The 23749-nt window shown below is 38.9% G+C and overlaps 1 long non-coding RNA gene across 12 annotated transcripts in view; it reads right to left on the bottom strand.

The window, feature by feature from the left end:
• The window catches only part of LOC115495195 (uncharacterized), a 235415-nt gene that overhangs the window by 15141 nt on the left and 196525 nt on the right, over nt 1-23749 (bottom strand). For 7 of the 12 annotated variants that reach the window (XR_012056010.1, XR_012056012.1, XR_012056006.1 and 4 more), the window contains one exon: nt 8046-8152. The exons of 4 other annotated variants lie outside the window; for them this stretch is intronic. This is a non-coding gene — a long non-coding RNA (uncharacterized lncRNA). Of the gene's footprint in view, nt 1-6344; nt 8153-23749 lie in introns of those variants that run through there. One more of the 12 variants, XR_012056007.1, reaches the window with a different exon arrangement.

Here is a 23749-nt window from a genome sequence, read left to right as displayed (position 1 = left end):
TAACGGATTTTAAGGATAAGATGGAATTATGCAGATCATATTTAGAAGACTTAGGCCAGCAAGTGCTGTCTTACAGAGCCTTGCTCTCCAAATTCTGCAATCCTATTTTTTCCTGAGATTGTCTTCTAGCTGAAAGCATTTTCTGTATATACAACACTTGCAACAACCACCTGTATTTAACAGCACCTATATTTAACTACCACCTATATTTAACAGCAATGAGACCGTTAGGTTTGAGCACACAATATCACCCTCTACTTTCTGCACATGAATGAAATTTAGCTTACTTACCTCTGTCTTATTATTAACTGATACTACCACACCCCAAAAATAACCAAGCAAGCAAATTAACAAGAAAAACTAATCTAAAGAGAAAAGCTTACAGAAAAATGTTAGTATTTTATGGCAAGACAACCCTTCGTTTTGTTTCCCTTTCCAGTGATGCCTTATCAAAGCTGACCTAGAACAGACACTAGACAGAGCTAAAGAATTAAATTTATTAGAAGGCTTCCATGGATCCACCTTGGGCAGCACAAGAGCCCAGCCAGGGCTGCATCCAAGGGGAACCAAAAAGGTCACAAAATCCCTGACTGGTCACAGGGTTTCTCCCTTTTATAAGTGAGAGTTCTGCTCCATTTGCATATTGGAGTTAATTGTCCAGTTAGAGCTTTAGCTTATGAAGTCCCATCCTTCTTGTTTTTCTCTCTTCAGCCCACATTGTTTGTGCTCTTGGGCTGAGGTTTAGATCATTTATCCTTGCTCCCCAGCTAGAGAAGGAATTGTTTTGTCTCCCTTCTCTGTGAAGAGAGCTCACCATCCCCTAATACGAAGCTCAGAACTACACACTAAAACAGTACAGAATCTGAAAAATATAAAAGCTAAAACCTAAGGCATCACTAGAGTAAAGACATCTTTTGTTCTTATCTCCTTCCCATATAAGCTTTACAATAGCTACTTCAGAAGAAGTCAAATCAACTGATTAGTATTGTTCTGTCTCCACAAAATAGATCAAAACCATGAATAATAAAATCTGCTGTTAATGTCTCAATGTGAAGTTACTATCAAGGATGAGCTGTGCCTGAAAATGGTATGCAGGGAGATATTCTTTACTTGCTCATTGGCATGGAAAAAATATTAATGAAATTACTTCTTTTTAAAAGAGAAAAACATTGAGGTATTTTTTAGTCTTTTAGCAACTGGTATAATAATGCATTTTCTGCACAATGTATGGCAGTATGTCCTTGTAGAGCTATAAAAGAAAGTTGCTTGTATAACCTGGGAAGTAGGCAATTTACTAGAATTAGGTAATTCACCACTTGGGAAGAAGTGCTCTGTGCTCTCCCTGGAACACCCTGCAGCACCTGGAAGGAAAGGCAGGGCACTCTTTGCCTTGTGTTGCTCATTAGCTGAACTGCAGGCACTGCTGCTCCTTTGGTGACATGTCAGAGGGCTGAACCACATCTCACTGCTCGGGGCCATTTACCCAGTGGGCCATTCCTGACTGGAGCTGACACACTCAGGGTACAGGCAGGAGATCCCCAAGTGATCAGGGAGTAAAGGATGTTGTAGGAGTCTGTGCATAAAGGATCTTCTTCAGACCAGAAACACAAAGATTTTACAGCAGTTATTGACAGACCTCAAACTAATCAACTTCCAAGTGGAAAATCACTTTTTGTGTTTTCTTTGCCTTTGCTTTGCTTTCTGCCAAAACTAAACTTTTTGCACAAAATCTTGCAGTTTTTAAGTTCTGTTGGTAGACTAAGAGCTATTTGTAACAGCATCCTTCCCAGAGATTGCTTCCAAACTCCATCTGCCCATTGGCTCCCTTCCAGCAGGCACAGCCCCAGCGCTGGGAGAGCAGGGGAGAGGGGTTAGCACAGACAGCCCTCCCCGCCCTCCTGCCCAGGCCACACCAGGGTGCAGGTGGCACTGCAGCCAAGGAAAAACCCCTGGGCTTGTCCTGGGGGCTGCTCAGTGCCAAACATCTCTGCAGCCTCAGAGCAGCAGCACTGCTGGGCAGCAGCCAGGATTCTGCCAGCTCTGTGGGCAAGAGGAGAACAGGAGAGGCTTACAGGGGACCCTTAAAACCCTCCTGGCTCTTCCAATCAGATCTGAGTCCAATGCTGAGGTGCAGCTCCAGACTTCTGCTGCTGACATCTCCAATGTGCCATTATCTTTAAAGCGCCTAACACTTTCAGATTCTTATGTTAAATACTGCTTATCAATATCATGCTTTGTCTGACCAGGAGCCTACTCCCATCTTGGCTTTGAGAAGTCCAGATCCCTTCTGCAAATGGTCCTTCTACTTCACTTTAAAAACAAAGCTAGGCTTAATTCTGGAAAAGTTACTGAATGTTTACTTTTTAGTAACCTACTGCATTTCCATAATTCTTACATTTTTCTGACTTAATTTTAACAGCAGGTATTGCAACTGCAGGTTCTTCCCAAGAAGCAAAATCTGTTCAGATTTATGTTACCCATCACTCAGGCACTTTTGCAAGGGAGGCAAAGTCCATTTCCAGTTCTCAAGGTGATCACTGCCTACATGGTTAGTTATGGTTCTTCTGACAGCCTCTGGATAGAATTTCAAGGCAGTGTAAACATAAGTGAAGGGCATTTTAGAATATAATTGTATAATTTTTACTCCTGTGAGGATGCTTTCAGAAATTATCAGTTTAGTATCCCCAAAATGTAATTTGATTTGCAAAGGAAAATTCATTCTTATATGGAGGCTTTGCATATTTTATAACCTATGTTCCATAAAACAGCATTCTGTGCTCCCTGGGTGTAGAAAATCAAAATAACCCCCATGACACAGTATTGACAGAAATATTTTCACATTTTAAGCAAAAATATCTTGATGGCAAAGTGTCTGCCATATACAACAGCAGTTATACATACGCCAAATATGGAATTCATTCAGAATTATTTTGCTTCTAAAGTCTTAACTTTATATTAAGCATAATTTCCTTTCCATTCTAATCTGAGTTTAAATTTGAAATTCTCACTATATAACCACATACAGCAGCAGGCATATTTCATTCTGCCAGTTCAGAATATGTGCTGTGTCCTGTGGTATACCATCTGACTTCTCAGAGTCAGCACAAATGACTATCCATTAGAAGATTTAAAAATCTTTAATTATGATGTCATCACTCAAGTGTTTTCAACATTCATCTACATCTCACTTAAGTTTGGAGGGTGAAACAGATTTTAACATAGCAGTGATAGGAGCTATCAAGGCAAGCAAAATGAGTGTCATTTATCCCCCTTAAGGCTTCAGCAGAATCTAATAGTTCCACTAAGAGCAAAATTAACTGCTCTGAGATTTGAGAGTTCTGTGTGCTATGCTTCACATCTGTGCAACTCAAGAGTTTTGGGTGAGATTTAAACAGTCCCAGGAGTTTACTTCTTTTTCCTGCCAGGCATTATGAACCCTTGAATGCCTTGCTACCTCAACAATACTGGATTTATTTTCATTGTCTGCAGCTGGTACAAGTCTTGGGTTTCCCATCCTCGGAATCAGAGAATCAGATGTGCTGGAAAAGACCCCTGAGACCACTGAGCCCAACACCACCCTGCCAACCAGGCATGGCCACATGAGGGCCACATCCAGGCTTTCCTTAAACACCTCCAGGCACAGTCACTCCATCACCTCCCTGGGCAGCCCATTCCAATGTCTAATCACAGAAAAGCTGCACAAAACATCTCCAGTTATAACAAGCAAATGGCACAAATTAAAAAATGATTAAAGCTTCAAGGATTATTCATCTTAATGTGACAATTCCCATAGGAATTATTTTCAATTAGGAACCCATATTTAAAGAGGTGGGTTTCTTAATATTGGATGTCCATTATTGGTAACTTCCCTCTTCAGAAATAAATGCTGTGTTGTACTCTAAGACAACAGTCTTAGTACCTTTCTACTCAGTCTTTTTCTTTGTAAAGTTTTCAAAGCATCGTGTCTGGAAAACTACATCCCCAAGTGTTTAAAGAGCTGACAACACTCACTTTGAAAATTTGTGAAGGATTTTATAGAATAAAAGGACCATAAAAGAGTAAATGTAGCATCTATCTTCAAAACTGGTGGAGAGATGGAGCACTCAAACAGGTGTATTGTAGAACTTGTGTAGTCTACAGGGTGAAGGTCTCGAGAATTTTATGTTATTATATAACATATAAACTTCAGCTAAGACTTTTGCAAAAGTTGAGGGAAACGTTCTCTCTCCCACTTAGATTTTCTGGTCTCTAATAAATACTGTGACCTCAATTGCAGTCTTCCTCTCAAAGACAATTTGTAGCCCCTCTGGAAAATGGGCTCTCATGTTACTCAATTAGAATACAGAACTCATCCTTTTCTAGTCTAATTTATATGGCATGTGGGTATTTAATATCTTTAAGAGCATTCAACAGCTTACAAGAAGTCTGCCAAGAGGTCAAGGAGTTATTAGAATACAGACAGACTTATTGAGGCTGAGGAGTATCACATGCATTTAATTTCATTATGAACAGAAGCAAAACCCCAAAGCTTTCTCATGTTTGGCAAAGGAATTAAGATCTGAGCATGTACTCAGCTACTTCTGCCTCACCCTTGCTGTTTGAAGCAATAACTGCAGACACGGATTCACACTCATGATACATCAAAAATGTAGATCAACCCTGCTCCCTCAGCTCCTTACTAGACCAAACCACTTAATTCTGGTTCATGTAATACTTCCTTATAACATTTTAGAGGAACTGAACCATTTTCTATTTTGAATGAGGAAAGTTTTCTCAACACAGATCAATGGCCCAAGAAGCCTCCTGATTTGGGGGCAGACAATACTTGTATTCTGTTTCAATTACAAAGATACAGTATTTTTAAGTTCCCATAATTAACACATTTTTGGGTAACAATGTCTAGATCTTCATAAAATTTAATTCCATAATATGCACTGCAGCCAGAGTACAAAACCAAAGCCACTCAAATTCCAGTGGCTCATCTGTTTTCACCTCAAATAGGTAAAGACATTATCTTTCAGAGCATAGAAATCTCTCCTCTACTGCGTGATCTACAAGAGGGATGCTGAAGAACTTTTCTCTTAATAAAGCATGGAGCCTTGGAAACAATCTGATGGAAACTAGGAATGATTTCACACATACCTTTACCCTCTCTGAACCGTGAAAGTTTCAGGGGAGTCCTTGACATCCAAGCAGCACTTGCACTGACAAGGTTAAATCCCTGCACATCCAGGATTAATCCCCAGGGTGAGAGAGCCAAAAGGCTGGGGCAAGTTTCCCAAACCCCTGTGATGCTCTGAGGCACAGGACTTGAAGGGCTGAACTCAGAAAATCCTTCTCAGTCCTATTCACGACCTCATTTATCTATTTCCCGCAGGCTTGGATTCTCTCAGACTGTGTTCACTGTGTGTCACCCAGAAAAAAAAAACATATCAGATTGTGATTTAACTTTTAAATTAGTTAAGTTTTCTCTTCCTAGAACATCTGCTTTTGTGATGCTTTCCATGTGCCAGAGGGTGTTGTAACAGTAATGTATAGTTACAAGTGGACTGCATTTGACAGCCTTTAATACTAAATGACATTTAGAGCCATGGTGATGCACAGAGGCCCCTGCTCCCTTTCTGCATCTTTTCATAAAGATAACACAAAGCAGCAGCAAAAAGGAAAGTTGTAGCATGCAAAATCCAGTTCACAGGCTCAGCTGATGGACAGGAAGTCATACCCAGAAGGATGACCTTTTCCCTCTTAAAGAGAGTAAGAAAATTCAGTGTAATAGACAAAGCAGTGAATGCAATTGTGTCTGTACTCCTGGAGTACACAACCCACAGCTTGTCACCAAATGTTACTTGAAAATATAAATCCAGGATGACTTGTCTTGAATGCAGCAGATAAGGGAAGCAAACAAGGAGCAGTAACTGCAGTACACAAGCTGGTGAAGGGCAGGAAAGGAGAAACAAAACTGTTGGGATAATACACAAATCTGTTTGGCCAGTTCATATATTCAGAAGGGAAATGGCCTGAGAAGCATTTGTGTTTGTTTTGCCTGTAGAAAAATTGGAATATGCCTCTTCAAAAATATTCAGAGCAAAAGAAGTTGATCAGGAAAGAGCATGGTTGAGAAAAAGACTTAGACTCAGCTTGGAAATAGGAAAAACTGAGGTTGTGGACAGACTTTGCTGCTAAGACCATCCTCTTGACATGGTTTGTTTTCTTAAAAAATTCCAGCTGCTCCCACTATCAGAAGAGACTTGTGAGGCTTTTTATTATTTTCTTTTCTTTTTCTTTTTTTTCTTTTTTTTTTTTTCTTTTGTTTATTTACCTTTTAATTCTTCCTTTGAGGCAAATAATTAGACATTATTTTGCAAGTGGGAAATAAGCCTAAAAATCACTACATTTGCTTCAATATAGATACAGAGCAGGAAGCAGGGACTGAGTGTAGGCTTCTGGAGCTTCTGTGTCACTTGCTAAACAGCAAAACCTTGCATTTCTATGGCAACATATGTCTCTTTCTGTGGACTGTCTATGCAGCCTGTGACTGCAGCAATACACCTGGGGAACTCAAGCCCTCAGGAGTTAGGAGTGAGAATTATTGTTGCAGTGCTGATTCTTTCTCTTCTGAGTTGTCTGAACACAGATGATCCAGTTCAATTTTAAGGACACAGTTCAAATTATGGATCATTGTGGGCCTGTCTTCCCTAGATGCTGAATAAAGTGACTCAATAATTTCTCATTAAAATGCTTCCCTGCAGCAAGGCCTTTTTCACAAGATAGAGATTTACAGGAAAAATTTGTTTTACCCAAAATAATTCACTCTCTTTTGAGAAATTCATAATGACACCAGGTCTTTTTCTTCTGTAGGGAAAAAGAAGGATTAAAAAATATTTGCCAGACAGACAGCTCACAAATTGAGATGAGTTTTGCCCATGCTATCTTTTCTTCAGAGTTTTTTTTGGGGGGATTTGTGTGCATGTGTATGTTGATGGTTTTGTTGGGTTTTTTTGGTTTTGTGGTTTGTGGGTTTTTTCCATTCCCTGGAAATTCCTTTTCATAAAATCCAATCAGCTATATGTTTTCTTAGGGTTTTTTAAATCTCAAATTTGAATCAAACTATTATAACCCCCTTAATTCTTTTAATTTTGCATTGTATTTCAAGATTATTGACAACCCAATATCTGTCTACAAATATTAGAACTGTGTAGACAACAAGAATCGTTGGTGAAAGACATCCAAGATCATCATAGCACTTGTCAAATAAAATCTCAATGTCCCAGTGGCAAAGATAAGTTACACGGAAGCACAGTACAATTATTGATGTCAAATATCTAAAATTGAACTGAACAACAAAAGAAAAATTTTGTGTTGAAGATGGCATAAATCTTATTTAGCTTGCATATACAATAGGGCAGTGTCACTGCAGATTTTTGATGTCTTTCCACTAGCAATTAAGGTAGAGTGGTTGTATGGGCACCTGACTACATGCTAATTTTTTTTTTAATCCTGGATGAAAATTTTGCAGAACTATACAGTCCTGGAAAATACTAAGTTCCAAACCATATCAAAACAAATGTGCTGGGAAGAAGAAATGGACTAAAATTCACTCCATAATGGAAAGTCTAAAGGGCACAACTTATATATTAGGTCAGAGAGCTGTGTTTCAGTACAATAAGATTGACCAGCATCCCTTATTCACATTCATCCCATAGCACTGTGTATAAATATTTTACAATTCGCCTGATCATATTTACTATAAGAATTTTAAATGTGCATCTGAGATGCACATTTTTTCACCAGCATGAGAGTAATGTTTTTCTGAAAAAAAAACCCAAACAAACCCAAACAACAAATAAAAAATCACTGCTATAAATCCTGTCTTCAATAGCTTCCTGGTGAAACTCTATAAAAATTGTGACTTAAATACCCAGAATTGTAGGGTGAAACAAAAATAAAGAACCATTATTTTGGTGCTGGACGTGACATAGCACTTACAATTCCACTTAAACTCTCAGTAAAAACAACATGAGATAGATAAGACAAAGAAGCCAAACCTCTGGTAAAAACCTGTTTTTCTGAAATTCTCCTGGGAGATTCTTAGATGTAGCAGCTGAAACAATTACTGATGCCCCGATGTCAGAGGCTCGAGTGAATGGTTGCACTGAAAAAATAATGAAGAGGTTTTAATCAGCCTTCAATAAAGAAATGCTGTGGACAGGCTTCTCTGTAAATTGGGGAATTTTACAGAATGATGCCTTTCTCCTCATGCAAAGGAACAAGGTTTGCCTTGATTTGTAAAATGAGACAGCACAGAGACATGTCCAAAGTGGGTTTCAGATAGTTCCTTCCAAGGCAGGCGTGCACCTTGGCACCTTGGCAGCCTGGCCACTGCTCATCCTCACTCAGCCACGCCAGCAGGACCAGACCCAACGTGCAAGAGCCTACACCAGCAAAACTGAGGCAACCAGTGAGGCTGGTTCCCATAAGGCACAAACAACCCTGCCAAGTTCATTTCATCCTTGGAAGTTCACACGTGTGCTGGAACTATGGCCAACTCATTCCTCTGCTCTAAGTGTAACAAAGATTCCATATTCCCATTTAAAATGACAAACACGTGGAAAGCTGATCCCATCAGAAAGATAATAGCTCAGAAAAGCAGTCAGGGTTTTAATTTCTTTTCCTTTTGAAATAATAAGATGCTTTTACTATATGCACTGTAATTTAACTATTACTTCCATGTCTTGTTAGGAAAGTTTTTAAGTGTGGTGCTGACAAACCAAAGCTATTAACTTATTTGATGACTTGACTTAGTTATTATATTAGCATACCTGATGACTCATATTAAGAATTCCAATAGAGATTGGGACAGTAGCTGGTTAATCTAAAATCCCAGTGTCTGTTTTTCTTGAAAGAAATTATATATATATATAAATATATATCCAAGGAAGTGACTGAACAAGTGCACTGAAGGATTCATTTCCAGCAGATTCTGTTTAGAGGTGGTGAGAGCAATGTGAAAATGGAAAAGTAATGTAAGCACTCTTGAAAACTAAAGTAATTTAGTACTTGTGGCTACAGTACAATGTTTTGTCACTACTCTTATTAATAGCAGTAATTAAGTATTTAGTTTAATTATTATTATTTATTAAGTAATAAGTATTTAAGCAGTATTTAATTGCCTTCCAGGAATTCCAAGTAAGTCTTCTAGAGAGTAAACATTGCTGGGCACAGGCACACCCAGACAAATATGAATCAAGTTGGGCACAGAAGCACTGACTAGTGCTTAGCACAGGTGCCTGAATGCATTAGCCCAGAAGCAGCACAGAACTGAGTGTGACTCTGCCATTTTTGGCATTGCAGAGACTTCTGCAGCGCTCTGGAGCTGCACCAAGTTGGGTTGGTATAAATTTCATCCTACGAGATATGGCAGCTGTCCATTCCTAGAATGGAGATTATCTGCACTGATACTGTAAATAAACCTCAGTCTCAGATTCCATGTGCACTGTCAGGTACACAGTGCATGAGGAATGCATGCAGTGTGCTATGCCTTGGAATGAAGAGCAGGAAAGCAGCTCAGGCAGGCAGAGTGATTGGAGTGTGCTCTCCAAACAACAAATCTGAGAGAAAACTGCAGACTGCATTACTCTCTCAGAAAGAACTTCCCCCAATGGCATTAGCTGCTCATAATTATTCTGAAATCATAACTGGCAGTTCTCCTTGCCAAGGCTTTGGTTTGATAAAGGTCAGTCCAAAAGTAAAATTTAAGTGTTATGATGTTTATCTTAAAATAGCAATTTACTCCTGGAATTGGAATTTACAACAGGAATTGTGCCAAAGCACTTGTGTCTGAAGTTTATGCTGATTCATCCAGCTGAAAATTTGGCCACTGGCTGGAGAAGTAGTACACCAGACAGCACATAAAGGATGATAAATGCAAACAGGAAATACAGGAAATAAAAACTGGAAGAACTCCAAGCACCTTCTCAGGCAACAGAATGTACGATCACTGCCACTTGCCACACAGCTTGTTGTGCCGAAAGTTGAGATGTTCTTTATGTAATCAATATATAATGACAGATAAAGAGCATCTAACTGGAAAGTCAAGAACAAATAACCAAGCAACACCTGGTCCACAAAAATTATCACAGAGCTGGACAGAGGAAAAGGAATCCAGGCCAGAATAAAAAGTCATTGATGCATGCACAGGTCTGGCAGTCAGCGCCTCGGGTCAGCCAGGCAGTCAGAGCAGGAGCGAGCAGAGGGAAGGAGGGCAGCGGTTTGCAACCACCCATCCTTCAGACCAGCACAACCAGCAGCTCAGCATTGCTGGCAATAGCAGCATCCTCAAATGCCTCCCTCTCCTTCCTTCAGCAGGCAGGTCCTGCAGACATTTGGTACTGCACGGGGGAGGCATAGGGAACTCAGCAGGTTTTGTCCTTCTGCACAGCTGAGTGGCAGATCTCAACTACATGAGTTTTGTACCTTATCCCAGAACTCGCATAAAGTAAATTTTTTTTTTTTGCTTCTTAATGTGCACATTCACAAATATACAAAATTTTTGTCTCTTAGTTCTCTTCCCAAATGCATACAATACTCTTCAGAAAGGAAATAAATTATATCTCTGTACTCTAAATAGCCAAAGCTCCTGAAAACAGCTCTCAGACAAATGATAAGACATTATTTTAAAAAAAATTAATTTCACAATTAGAAAGTATATTTGATTGTAGATTATGCGTCTTCCATTTGCTAAAGAATTGCTTTGTCCCATTTAAAATGCCAGTGCTCTGATTGCTATGTGATACTTGGAAGTGATTGCTGGAGATTAGACTTGCAAAAGGCTATCACTAGAGAAAAATATTCCAGTGCCAAGTTTGTGTTTCAGGTTCCCAGTCAGGATGATTGATAGTGTTATGGCCTCCAGACACAACCCCAGCCTTAGCTGAGGAGAAGGTGCTCTGAGGTAAACTCATATTTTGAAACCCTTTGTGTAGGAGCAGCTCTCTCAGAAGTACCTCTGCAGTAAATGCGAGCAGGGTAAGGGCAGACTGCAGGAACAACCTCCCAGCTGCCTTTTTATTGTGGCTCGGAGCTGCAGAGCAAAATGGGTTAAAGCAGTGTGCCCAGGTGATCACACACAGGGGGACAGGCACAGAATTAGGCCATCCTGCAGCAGCCTCAAGGATGCAGTAACCCATGCCAGAAGCAGCTTTCAGGGAGTCATTTACAGCACACTCCTTGCTCCAGGGGAATAAAAACCTCCCCAGTTAGTGCCCGCCTGGGAGGTCAGTGCAGAGCAGGCAGTGCACTGTAAATTCCCATCCTACCTGATGCTGCAGTAGCTGCCACGTGTATGGAACTCCAAATATCCCAGACTGAATTAATGGCTACAGCCCTGCCTGATTTAAAAAAGCTGCTGTTCCTGTGCAGGGGGTACTTTTCTTTCACTTCAGTTTGTTCAAGCCTTTTGATTGTAAATTCCTTTGGGCAGGGAGTGTCATATTTACACAGTGAGAGTCTGCTTGTGGGAGGATTTTGTAGCTGCTACTGTAAGAATAGTAAACATGAAAAGCAGAACTGGCAGAACAAAAGCTAACAAAACCACGAATCATCACAATTTCCAATTCCAAAGTACCTAAATGGGGTAAGGCAAATATTTCAAGGATTTAGTCAAAACAGTTCTACCAAACCTAGAAATATGTGGTATCTACATTTCATAAATCAACAGAACATTTCTATTTGTTTGCAAACCATCTCCAGAAAACCCCAAGGTGCCAATGCAGTCCCTCTCAAACCCAAAAACAAATTTATGAGCTTGCTAGACTGCATCTGCAAAAAAGTCATACAACTCAAAACTGCAAGGCAAAACACAAAACAGGAAAAACTTCTGAATTCAAATCACCCCTGGGTACCTGCTTGGCTTGGGCACCTGTAACCTGCAGCCAAGGCACCTCTGCCTGCAGGATGTAGCAACTGCAGTGCTGTGGAAATGCTGAACATGTGGGACACCGCAGGGGCAGGGGTAAGAGCACTCTCTGTGGCAAGCATGACAACATAAAACTACAGTTACTGCTTTACTTGCCAGATTTAATGCCAATGCTTCTACACATACACAGTGATGAAAACGGGGACCTGCACACTGCCTTCATGTGAAATGCACAGTGCTGATGATTGTGAGTGATGAACTGCTTCATCTCTCTGCCCATAGAGAATAGGGATGGATTAATTGTTGCCTTATTTATTATTTACATTGCAATAATGACCTGAGACCAAATCCATATACTTTTCTGCTAGCACAGACATTGCTTTTGAATGTGTCTTTAGTAGATCATTGCTTTACAGGCCACTGTAAAATGTTTAATGTGAAGCTAAAAGAGAAATGAGAGGGGCTGGGACCTCAGACACTGAACCCACTGTCTACACTGCTTTAGAACACCTTAATCCTCTCTGCACTTGCCATCTGCCAATAATCATCTCATAACTCTCATTTCCATGCCCCCATCTCCTTGGGGCATGGATTATCTCTTAGTTCTTTACATAGCATGAGCATCTGCCCATAACCAGGGGGCCACAAAGCCTTAGGAACAGAAACAAAGCCAAGTGCAGGATGATCACCATGCACAGGCAGTTCAATAGTTAATAGCTTTGCCAGAGGCTAAACCCAGGGTTGAAGATAGTCTTGATCATTAACCTACAGAATTTTTAATTCACAAGGCTAACTATGTTTCTAGATTAAGAAATTAATTAGCTTTGCATGGGGGCCACAACCTGACAGACACACTAACAACTGTGCTGATAGAGCAATCCAACAGCAAGAGCTAGGGATTAAAATGTAAGCAAAAACCAGTGTTGAGTGACAAAGGTTACAGTAACTACTAGGTGTCCACAGTTAATCAAAATCATTGGAAAAGTTCAGACATATGTGCTAAGAGCTAATCTAATCATACAGTGATTGGTTTGACAAGCAGCTTCTGATTACTCCTTAAGCAAGTAAGAAAAAAAAAGGGATATTTCTAAATTTATGAAATGAAACCAGATGTATTTTGGTGCTTTCTTGAGTTGGCTGGAAGCATGCAGCAGAAAATTTTTATAGGATCATATCTGTTTTCATGGCAGAATGTCAAAACACAGGTTGACAGTTGCATCTTGACTACTTTAAGTCATTTTCTTCTGATATGTTGACATTTACATTTTATCTCAATTGGGCATTATGTCAAAAAAAAAAATCACTTTGTTGTCTAAAATGTGAGGGTTTTTTTACAGTGTCTCTCTTTTGTGAAAAAAAAATCTGTTCTACAAGCTAATGGTATGCAAAATCTATTTTCCATGTTCCAAAACATACACCTATTTGGGTTTGTTGTGGGGTTTTTTTGGGGTTTTTTTTGTGGGTTTTTTTTTTTTTCCCCTGAAAGTATTTAAGATACAAGTTTCAAGTCACTTGTTTGCTCACTTGGGCATAGAAGCCATGTATGGCTATTTCAGGATCAGGGTCTTTGAAGCCTGTGTATATTTAGGTGGTTGAATAAACTGGAACAACTGAAGTTAAAGGAAATATCCACTAAACTCTGGTTGTTCCCAGCTTTCAGCAAAGCAAAAGAGTTTTCAATGCAAACACTATTTTAAATTAGCATGGCAAAATCAGAATGAAGTATTAGCTACGTTTTTTATTACTGGATTCAGGAACAAATTAAGATTAAACCTTACTTTAGGATATATCAAACATCTACTGATGCAACATTTTTACCAAAAATTGTCACTGTATAAAGGAGGGGAAAATACATAGAAAAGCTTTTATTTGGTCATGGTTATTATTTAAGAATGGTAAAATAAACAGATAATTACTTTTAGAATAGAAGTTAAGTTGCTGATGTATTTCAAAGGGGAGGGCAGTCAGCTGAATTACTTCTGACAATATTTTCCCCATGCTTTGAGCACATACTGCTAACAATCTAATGAGGTGCCTTTCTAGTATGAACTGTAAGGTCAGAAAAATCCATGATAAAAGTAATGATTCTGTTTTTGAAAATCTGTGGGTCAAAGAAGAGGCATGATGTGACTACACAGCAACTTTGCTCTGCAATGTTAATTTTGGCTGTGTTCCTGCCTTTCTCTCTCCAAAGTGGTGCATTATCAATCTCCTCACACATCATTGATGACAGTAATTTGCTCGGCTGCTAACAGATGAAAAGCTTCCTGTTATAGATATATTTAATAAAATTGTCTATCTCTCGCTCTTGGGCCCATTATTAGCAATTGAAATACATTTATTATGGTAAAAAAGGTGGTGCCTCAAGCTGAGGGCTATTGTCACACCCACACTCACTTGAAAGCTGTGCTGACAATATACAAGCACAGGTACACCAAGGAAAGGATCCGTGTCACAGCTCCCAGCCTCAGGGGGTCAACCCACCCCAAAGGCCAGCAATCCTCACTTTTCTCAGCTGGAAAATCCTCTTTGAAAATAAGATCACATATTCCATCCCATTCATATTTATTCCAGAAAAGTATATATCTCTATTAACATCATGTACAGGTTGGCATATGTTCTGCAGATTAGCCAAAAACTTTGTAGCTTTAGACAATACATTTGTTCTAATTAAAGAGTTACCTCAGCTTAAAAATATACTACACTAACTTTATTATCTCCCACAGAGAACCTCTAACACATTTGGCTAAAAGATTGAGAGGTGGTTGGAGATGGTAAAATGCATTTCTACACCTGAGTGCCCCAGTCACTCGGGTATATTTGCATCTCTACTCATTTGTTGGTTTTGCTCTTTTAAGGTGAAATGTCTCATACTTCCCTTTCACAGCAAATAAAAGTGTTTGAAGTCACAAGAATCTCAAGACTCAAGAAAACCATTTTCTACCAAACTACTCTCTCAACTGGCTTGAAATAAATGTCAGCTGAAAACCCCATAGCAGAGCATGGTGCTTCCCAGTGACAATATCATGAACAGAACTCACAGCACTGCTGCTCTTTTCTTTACTTTTCTCCATTTTTTTTCTCCACCTGTGTTCCAACCAGACAGTTGGCTCTCTGTGAATGTGGAAAGGAAGATAAAATCAAGACCAAATTCAGTTGTTACCTCTGACAGTGGGCAAAGAAAGCAAAATCTTTTTTTAAATTTAACTTTTACACTGGCTTCCCACACCAGCTGCACAAGTTGTTCTGTCCTGATAGCTGTTGACAGTAGCTATAAAAAGCATAATATATTTATTTTTAAAATTGTACTTATAAATAACACTTCTATGACAGCTGGACTAGACTTTTTCCTGTCCTAAATGAGGTGTGTTTATAGAGGAACAGGAGAAAGAAGAGAGAAAAACAGGCACCTTTTGGCACTGCAGTTCTACTTTTAGCTCATTCCCTCTCTAACCCTCTCTCTCTCATTCAAAATTAACTGATAAAAGGATGACATGTAGCAACACCCTTAAATGAAAAGAAGACCATCATCTTGACAAAAGAAGAAAGAAACTTCATGACTGAGTTTTTTAAGTAAAAGACAACAATATTTATCTTGTCAGCAATTGGCCAGGAGCTACTTTTGTTAAGCTTGCATTTGTAAAGCAAAAAGGAGTGGAATGGTTTGGGTATTTAATAAAGAAAGAGGAACCTTGACAACAAATTTATAAGAAATATGCATTTCACAAACATATGCTAGTTCTAATGAAGTTGGGGTAAGGACATCCCTGGAAGCAGACAGATCAATGGATAAAAAGGGGGGAAAAACCTAAACCAAAGCAAACATACAAAAATAAATCTCCACAATTAAAATAATTAATAGAGGGAAAAGGAAACCAGATTCAAATCTCTGCTTGTTTAGAGATTGTAAATTCCCTACACAGCTCCTGAAGCACAGCTTTTTCACTCGCTGTCATGAAAAATGTAGGTCTTGGTTCCTTCTCACTTTAGAATGGAAATGTCAACACCCTGCAGATTGGAAGAGAGAATCTCATCTAGCCTATGGCAGCCAGATCCAAGGGGTACCATGGAGCTGATTATTAGAGCCACTTGAGTGGCAAAATGTATTTCTCTTCCTCATCCAGAGAGTCAGACTTAGCAGCTGATGGTTTATATTCACTTCTGTGTGACAGAGACCAGCCCTTTCCTTTCCAAACGTAAAGAGAAGGCTCTAGAACAGTGAGAACACTTTCCTTGAGAAAAGTGAGAACAGCTCGATGGCTGGCACATTTCCTCTCACTTCCCTGGATCTGATGGTTCAACTTTTAACATTAACACCCTCGAGGGAGATGATGGGAATCTCTTTAATATTCTGCAGGATTCCAGCTTATGACATCTCTTTGTTTGGGGTCTGTAGAAGGAGGCATTAGAAGGCTTCACAAAAAGGCAAATGCAGCAACACAGGAAACAGAGAGGGGATGATGCACTTTCCCTTGAGCAGTGGCCCTTGGCTCTGAGCACCAGATTCCCAGCTGCTGCTGAACGATCAAGGAGCAGGATAGAAAGCAGATTGCTTTTGTCTGCAGGAGGCCAGGAGATTAGCTGCTGTGCCTTCTGTAAGCATCACTGTAATTATGGTCTTGAGAAAAAGCCAATATATAACTTCATACAAGGATTAAACTAAATCCAACTTATCTGGAAACTGAAGCAACATCAGCTGTTCCACGTCTCCAGTGGCATATTTAGGCACAAGCACACATCTCAACTGGTCTGTAATTTTCCTGAGGCGTTTCCTTTGTTCCAGTAGAAGCCTCACATAAACCTCCTGCATTTTAAGGTGCAGAATCATAATTAAGGTAATAATAAGAAAGTTGCAATAAGTTAATGTTTATTTTCTCCTTGCCCAGCCACTATTTTCAAGTGGGTGTTAGGTGAGCTAATTCATAATTTCAGTTTAAGTGCCATGAAGGGTGCATAGATCCTTATTTACTAGTGCATATAAGTAAATAGATAATGTAACTTCATTCATCTACTAAGTGCCCTGAAATTATGGCTTTAAAACTCCTTGCTGTATCACAATGACTGCCCTGCCACAACCCCAGAGCTTGTTGGCAGGGGACTGCACTGCTGTTACCTGAGCTGCTCTGTGCACTGCACAGACATTTTCCTGCTGTCCCAAATGCTGAACAAAATCACTAAATACAGCAGCTACACCAACTCAGCCCTATTCCAGCCTCAAGGGCTGTAAGACAAACAATTACAAACGTTCAGCTACATATAACCAGCTAAATTCTTTACCACAGTGGGATCATTTTCCTTGTTCAAGGACCAGTGAATTACAAACGGTCTCACCTGGAGTCACAGGAACTCAGTTTCTAAATTAAGTTTTCTCTCTGTGCTATGGAGCAGTAACAGTAATTTAGTTAGCTCAAATGTCAGCACTGGAAACATTCGTCTTTGCATGCTAAATGCAAGGTGCTTAATCTCCTGCCATCACAGAAACCACTGTTGATGCTGGAATTATTTGCCCATGCACCAAATTCCCTAATTAAGAGTAGGAAAGTCATCATAAAAGTCATAATTCCTAAGATTAATAGAATGTCTCATACTTGCAGCATCATGTAAATGTTAACAAAATTACAAAATAACCCATGTAACAATTCAGTGAAGCACAGAGAAGTACCATTGTTACAAAAAAAAAAAAGGCAGAAAGTGAAACCAGTACAGAGAAGCTAGGTAAGGCAAACTTGATAATCTTGGTAGTAGGAGAGCAGTCCTGAGTAACTCCAAATCACTGACATTCTAGTGGATCAACATTTTTCCTTAAAATATCTTTTTTTGCTATACTTTTTAAGCAAGTCTTTGCAAATATTTTTTTTATAGCAATGCCTGAAACAGAAAATCATGATGTGAAGACTGATATTACAAGAGTGGAAGGCTCTGGAACAGCAAAGAGTATGTGCAAAAATATGGAAATATTACATGGGAAAGAGATTTAGTGTCATGGTTTTGCCAAACCATGACATTGAGTTAATTGATTAAGTCAGTAGGGGAAATTAATTATAGTCTAAAGTACTAATGAGGTTGGTCTATGAGAGCAGACCCCTTATTCATAGAGACAGCAAAACATAAGACCCAAGAAAGTTGGGACCTAAAACTGAAATTGGGATGCATACAAAATTTTTAATTACCTCAGGATTTTTTAAAAGGTGTGGGTTGTTTTGGGTTCTTTTTGTTTGTTTGTTTGTTTTAATGCTGAAATAACTTTCAGGGATTTTTTAGATTGTTCTAGCTATCACCAACTAGCTTGACCCAGTTAAAACCAACCCACTTCTACCAATAGTTTTCCTATTGTCAGACATTGCAAACAATAGTTATTGCCATGCCTTTTTATCTTCTTGACAAAGGGAAGTTAAAGCCCTGCTATTTATTTTCTCATTGGGAACAACCACGTATTTTTACCCAATTTAACACCAAAGCAGAAATATTGACCTGTGATTAGGTTACCCCAAGCCCTTAGTTTTCTCCTAAACTTGTTTCATAATTTTGTATAATAAATCAAGTTAAACTTAAAAAGTTAAAATGTTACAATATTTGTACACTGAATAAAATGAAGATTACTAATTTCTGGCGCTTTTTTTGTCATCCAAGTTTTAGGCATTCAAAAGTCATGTGGGTAATGTAGGAAAAAAACCATCCCTGTGATGCAGTGAAGTCAACAGCTTGTGATAGAGCTGACAGTCTTTAAAAGCTATTTAGAGAGAGAAAAACAGCATCATTAAGAGATGGCTTCTAAGGGCTGGTAGGATTAATACGATTTAATAGGATATCCTACAGAAAGTACTTGGTACATGGCAACTTTTGAATAGTTCAGATGTTTGGTCCTTAAATGCTTTAGCCACAGTGAGTGTGGAGTTCCAGGAAACCCCAGCACTTCAGGTAGGTTGTAGCTACATTCAGACAGACAGACAGGTTCTTATTTAGACTCCACATGAAAGACAAAAGTACCAATGAAATAGATTAAATTTCCAAGGCTAAAGCAGCTTCCAAGGAGTCACTTCCCAATTTCTGCTGCCATTTAGAGTCCTGTGCTGTCAAAGGGCTGGCAAATTTTCACTCTTCTTTTGCAGCAATGGAGACACTGGAGAAAATTGCTGCAAACACAGTCCTGGGACTTGGGTGGTGTTTCTGTGATCAGGCAGGAAGAATGAGGAAGAGGAAAATGGGCTGCTAAATTGCTTCCTTGTGGGCCTTAAGAAAATTTTAAATTCTGGTGAAAAACTGGATGATTTGTGGCATGTAGCTAATAATTACTAAAGCCTTGAAAAGATTAGCTGAAATTTAGCCAAACTGCTAATATTAAAAATACCAAAACTTCATTTACAACACTTATTTTATTTTCAGATATATACAGTGAAAGTCATTATCTAGTTTGAAAGAAACCACGAGTCAACAAAAGCTGTACTAAATATTGCCTTTATCTGGTCTTGAAAGATTAGCAGCAGGAGGGCAGACTTCCCAGAAGTCAGTGTAAGTGCAGTCATAGCACAAAAATGGTAAAATACTTTCATGTTTGGACAAGCAGGTTTTCAACAGTGGAAAAAAAAAAGCTTGCTTTACAAAAAAGGGAAAATTTAAAAAGTATAGATGCTCGTGCCCCAGCCAGCCTGTGGCAATCATTTACCATTTGGAGGGCATTTTCCTAATTCACTGGCAACAATCTAAATCTTTACTGTTCTGATGCATCCTAAAACAATAAAAAACACAATTTCTGCATTTTTGAAGCAAAGAAAAAGGTTTTCCTCCAGGAGTTTTAGGAGCAGCACTGGGTTTCTAGAGCTGTGTGCTTTCCCAGCTCAAAGGGAGCAATGCCAAAATGATTTATGTGGGTGCAGCACTGAGCACACGGTGAACAGAGTGAGGATCTTTTTGCACATCTTCTGTTCTTTTTGCACATCTTCTCACCGTACCAGACCTGGTGGAAAAGGCATCTGCCAGTGTTTACTCCCAACACACTTCCCTATTTGTTCCCCATCATAAATGGCAACACTTGTGACACTTATCTAAACCCAAAAAGCTGTTTTAGTACCATCAGCAGTGCACGAGCACTCAAAGGAGTCATTTTCCTTAAGGGGATATTTACTTCTTTCTGAAAAAATCCCAGAGATAACGTTTTATATTCATTCATGGCACACTATTCTTTTATATCTTAGGCCTTTAAAATAGAAGGATCAATAGAAGGTGGAGGATTTTTACCCTCCAAGGAATTTATAAGCAGTAAATGATCACCCTTGGAGCACCCTAGTAAGAAAATAGTGACTGTTCTTGTTACTTAGATGAGGAGTGACAGGAAGGTACAAACATTTTTCAGGAGTGCCTAGGTGTATATTACTCTCAGTTTAAGGCAATGAAAGCTTAACTTTCAGATATTCAACTGAACAGTTGCAAAAAAACTGTAGCATAGAAAGCAGAGGAAAGGAATCAAACATTTATGCCAAGATCAAAAGGTAAAAGCCCCACAAAAATTAAAGCTTTGGAAAGGAATGAACCCTTTTGAAATAATCTTCTGAAGAAATTTTCAAAACATGGATGGAGGCAATGAAGGACTGAGATGCTACCTTATTACTCCCTTTATTCTTGTAAAGAGATCAAGGCAAACACAAAAAAGGAATTATATATGGAAGCTAAAAATCATTCTTTGCTGAAGAGAACTGCCTCATGACACCACTGAGGTGTAGAGTCTTCACCCAGTGGAGGTGACAGAGAACACCATTCCTTGGTTGAAGACATGAAAGTTTACCTATGGCAGCTTACCTGAGTTTAAGTTTGACAAGTTGTCTTGTAAAATAATGTCATAGCACAGTTATTTGGCATTCCCATAAGTATTTTATCAGTTTTATCTTTTTATATAATAAAACAAAAAGAAGAAACTTGAATGTAGGTTGTCCCATGGGCTTACTTTTATGGAACAGGATGGAAAGGAGGAGGGAGAGAGGAAGAAATCATACTCAGTTTAAAAAAATGGAAACCCACTCAAATCTATTTTAAACATAACTTCTGTAAAAGGAATCATCTGAGCATCAATTCCTGTTTAATACAAGCCTCATGACTCAAAACCAGATTGATAAGATAGACATAAAATACGTAATTTAGTAAATTTTGACACAGTTATATGTCTCTGCTAGGTAATTAGTTTTGAAGTAAAACTGAGGGGGTTTTTTATTGCAAATCTTCCCACCTGGATAAGTGAACAGATGCAGAAAATATTTGCTTTTCTGACCAGGTTCTGTGGGGGAGCATCTGGACTTCAACTTTCCTCTCTGAAGGTGATTTATACCCGTTTTTCTCCCAAGTGCTCAAGACTATCCTCTGAAATTCCACTGCAAACAACTGAAGGCAATATTTTCCCTTCTGGAAAAACTTGGTAATAAAATCACTACAAGCCAAATAGTGCAGATTTCATTGTGGGAGCTTCACTTCATCACAGCAAAATCCACAGTCACAACAACATAACTCAGCTGAAGCCTTACCAAATATAAACCCAGTTATCACAAATAGATATAAAGTTCAGTACAAAAATAACACGGGTAACACTGCAGAGAAAGGAACACTGGCAACACAGTTTTGTTTTGGTTTTTTTTTTTCCTCTTTTACATGTCCAAAATATTGAGCAGAATAAGGAAGAGAGGCTTGAAATTATACCCCAAACACCTTCCATTAGAAAGTAGATTAAGAAAGGTGTGCACCTCAGGAAAACAGAGAGACACAGAAAAACTGAAATAACACATTCATGAATTATGACATGTCTATACAATTCATCAATTTTGAAATGGAGAATAACGCAAAATATAGAACTTGTAATGCCTTGGCAACAGCAATAAAGAGAGGATACAGAAGAGTGTCAAAGAAAGACTATGAAGGACATCCCTTATACCTCAGAGAGGAACACAGTAGGAATAATACCTAGATTAAACTCCAGCTGCTTTGTTTTGACAGGCTGGAGTGCAGGGATGGGAGGGAGGAGAAGGGTGCAGAGCATAGATCAACATGCAGTGAATGTTTTAATAAAGCTAACATTTTCAAATTAATACCATGGAACTAGCATTCAAAATGCTGAGGGCTGTGGACTATTTATTTTTTTCATTACAAGACTTTTATTCTGAATTAAGCATTTTACTTTGTTAAATTAACCATAAAAGAATGATATTTGCATTGTTTTATAGCCCTTTAAAATTTTTAAAAAACCCATATGCTGCTTAACAAGATAACATCTCTAATAATCTTCTCACTGGGACTGACATAAAGATGAGAACTTTACAATGGATATGAACTGAAGATAAAATACAGGATTAAAAATAAAATATAGAACAAGATTTATTTTTAATTAATTCACATGCCACCTCCATTTGGTTGATGTACGTGGGAGAGCTGCATTAAGCCTACAATGTTCTTACCCAGAAAAGAATCAGATCTTAAGAAGTGTCTCTCTTAAGTAGGTAGGTAGGACAGTGTATTACTGAAAGTTGTGAGGATCTGCTCCATTTCAGACATTCACACTAAACTTCTCTTGTAGACAAAAATAAGAACACAAACATATCCCTGCCTGCTAATTTTGCTAAAGCACAGAAAACAAATATAGGTAGCAATGGATGTGGAAAATTACATGGGCATACTCACCTACAACAGGATCAGACAAACTCTTCAAAACAATTTGAGAAGTTTCACTGCAAATTTGCTTATCAGTTTCTGATATTAGTCGCTCATACAAAGACTGAGTATGCACAAAAGCCAAGATAATCCCTCAGAGACCCTATATAAAAAAAGCTACAATTTACTTAAAACTTCACATTCTTAAATAAATGTTTTCAAGCCTAAAAAACCCACGACATGGATTAGCATAGGTTCTAATCATTTCCAATATGGAAGGATGAAGTATGACCTGTTCTGGATGTGTACAGATGAAAACCAAATTATATTTTTTAATTTTGGGGACTTCCCATGTATGACCTTTTATACCCTACCTTCAGTGTATGTAAACTTTACCAGTCACACGGGCTGGATAATACATTAAGAGCTTTTTTTTCTCAGCTTCACAAGATCAGCCAGGACTATGCCAAATGAGACAGACTGTCCCAAATCCTCAGTGAAGCTGCTGATTCTGTGGAACAGATGGACACATGTGACCGGTGCTGATCAGAACTGAGACACAGAGCCTAGATCTCATGGGATCTTTCCTACTTTTTGAAAAAGGATGATTAAAGTCTTACTAAATTGTTAAAGAACTGACCCATCAACCAAAATGGGACCTGTATGGGAGGTGCGATGAGCCAGATCCACAGGAATAATCTCTAAAACATAGGGATGCATCAGAAACTGTGAGGAAAATTAAAGGAGCTACATCTTGTACTTTGAGATCCCATTGTTAATACAGCAGGTCAAGCACTGAGACAAATCCTTACAGCTCTACATCTGAGTCTGGCAGCATCACATCAAACAAATAGCGTGGAGAGAGCTGTGCTTTTGTAAAATTACAGATCAAAATCAAAAACATTTGCAAAAGGAAAAAAAGAGGCAAATGTATGAAGAATTGAAAGAGCAGAAACTGGCCCCAAGCCCCAGTGAAGTTTTTTTCACTTCCAAGCAGAGGAATCCAGTGGGATGATGGAAGCACGATCTGTTGCTGGCAGCAGCATCTGTGCAGGCTGTGGGTTCCACTGGCCTGCCTGGCCACCACAGCTGAGCACATGAATCACCAGCTCTCTCTCACCACTAAGGAACTTCCAGTAATAAATTCTATTTTCTAATTTTCAAACAGCGTGGCACCAGAGCCTGGGCCAACAAACCATCAGTCACAGC

Source organism: Taeniopygia guttata, chromosome 4A, assembly GCF_048771995.1.
Source record: "Taeniopygia guttata chromosome 4A, bTaeGut7.mat, whole genome shotgun sequence".
Lineage (NCBI taxonomy): Eukaryota > Metazoa > Chordata > Aves > Passeriformes > Estrildidae > Taeniopygia > Taeniopygia guttata.
Note: the sequence above shows the minus strand (reverse complement) of the source record. Positions and strands in the feature narration are given on the sequence as shown.